The sequence below is a fragment of the Canis aureus genome, chromosome X, assembly GCF_053574225.1.
Source record: "Canis aureus isolate CA01 chromosome X, VMU_Caureus_v.1.0, whole genome shotgun sequence".
Lineage (NCBI taxonomy): Eukaryota > Metazoa > Chordata > Mammalia > Carnivora > Canidae > Canis > Canis aureus.
The window spans coordinates 98,190,800-98,193,176 of NC_135649.1; positions in this window are offsets into that span (position 1 = coordinate 98,190,800).

Genomic DNA, 2,377 nt, shown 5'->3' on the forward strand with positions numbered 1-2,377 from the left:
TTTTCTCCTGCAAATCTCACATTTCAGGAAATGCAGACTAGATACCAACCCAAGCTTGCCTCTGCAAGCTTGTAATGTGATCCTTTGTGGCATTAAAAGGGGACATATTTGTCCCCCTTCCTTCCCTTCTGTGCTCTCTCTGCACATCTGCCTCTGCTGTTGCCACAGCTTTGCCCATATCCAATGCAGCTCCTTTCACCTGCCAGAACCATGCTGGCACATTGAAGATGAATAGCAGCTAGTGCATTCCATTTTCAGCACCTGGATGACCAGGGGTTTGGCTTTAATCTTGCATGGCATCGTGTATTTCTATTGATTCTAAGTAGACAAAGAGGGAGCTTCTCTGTAATTGTGCCCTGCCACTATTGTGACCATGAGCTGTTAACAGGAGATAAGCGAAGCAAAGGCTGGCCAACCCCATGTGGTGATTCAAACCCCATTGTAGCTCTTATATTCTCCCTGGTAGAGAGTAAAGTTGGGACAGTTAAAATTGATTTTCTCTGACTTAATTGACTATGGGTGAGGACATATTCCGTCAATATTTCTTCAGTATTCCTTGAAGAAACTAAGTGAGAACGCTTGCAGAGAAAGCAAGTTAGATCGGGGTCCCATAAGTCTGATACCTTGAATTTATTTTGTCTTTTTAAAAATCAAACTATAATCTACATATCAGAGAAGCGCAGAGTTTAAATATATAGCTTGATGAGCTGTAACACCGTTGTAACTACCATCCCAATCATGAGTATTTCCATCATCCTAGAAACTTCCCTTACATTCCTTTCTAGTCCATTCCCCTGCCAGAGGCAACCACTTTCTAACTTTTACAGCCATAGCTTACTTTGGCCTGTTGTTGAACTTCATATAAGTGGAAATACATAGTATTTTGTGTGTCTTAGATTTCTTTTGCTCCACACGATGTATTTGAGATTCATACATGTTGTTGTGTGTATCCGTGACTCGTTCCTTTTTGTTGTTCAGTATGATCTAATTGTATGAATATTCCACAGTTTACTTATCCATTCACCTACTGATGGCCATTTATTTGGGTTATTTGCAGGGTGGGGATATTATGCACGAAGTTGCCATGAACAAATCTGTTACAGTCCCTTTAGTGGACATGTGGTCTATTTCACATCCTACATACTTAGGAGTAGAATTTCTGAGACATAGGATAGGTCCACGTTTGACTTTGTAAGGAACTGCCATACTATTTTCCAAAGAGGTTATACCATTTTATATGCTCACCACTTCCTCACCGATACTTGGCATTGTGTTTTAACTAGTCTACGGCCATACCACCCTGAACGCGCCCGATCTCGTCTGATCTCGGAAGCTAAGCAGGGTCGGGCCTGGTTAGTACTTGGATGGGAGACTATTCTAAAGCCAAAATAGTATCTCATCGATGCCACACTGAACCATTACCTTCAAAATCAGGGAGCCAAAAAGTTGGAAGTGAAAAAATATCAGACTAGATCCTTCCTGTTCAACCTGGATGTGGGCCCAGACCTGTAGCTACACTCAACTTCCCCTTGCTCTGGGTCAGTGTGGACTTAACATTCCATAATAAAGGGCTTTGAAAAGTTGATATGCTACCATATTCAGTAGAACTGACATATCATCCATCTTTAATTCCCTCTCTTCTCCCAAATCTCAACACAAATATTCAACCAAATATGACATGTAACTGATAAACACTCAGTAAGAAACTGACTGAAATACCAATTTCAATGTTTCATCTATTACACCAAAAAACAAGTTCAAAATCACTGCTGAAATTAAACTCATGGATTTATTACCACAGAAAAGCTAAAGGCTAAAGTGTAAATCCTAAAAGACAGCCACCCTTAAACTGCAGTCATTCACTCCATGATTTTGTGTCTTAACCAGCCAGGGGACTTGAGTACTCATCTATGAAATGGGTGCGCCAAATCTGGGAGTTAGAGGTATTGGATGAGAATTGATTAACTTTGAAAAAATTCCAAACTTCCTTTAAAAGGGCTTCCTAGGAGCAGGCTTCCTGCTGGGATCCTGATGTGGAACTCGATCCCAGGACCCCAGGATCACGCCCTGAGCCAAAGGCAGACACTCAACCACTAAGCCACCCAGATGCCCCCTTCCATGTGGTTTAAATAAACATGTTAAAAATCCTTGCTGACATTTAAGAACTTGTTATGCATGTACGCAGCAAAGATGAAGGGCAAGTATATCAGAATGTCTAATGGGGACAGCAAAAAAAAGGGGGGGCTTCCTAGGGTGCTTGGGTGGCTCAGTGGGTCAAACATCTGCCTTCGGCTCAGGTCATGATCTCAGGGTCCTGAGATCCAGCCCCACATTGGGCACCCTGCTCAGTGGGGAGCCGGCTTCTCCCTCTCCCTCT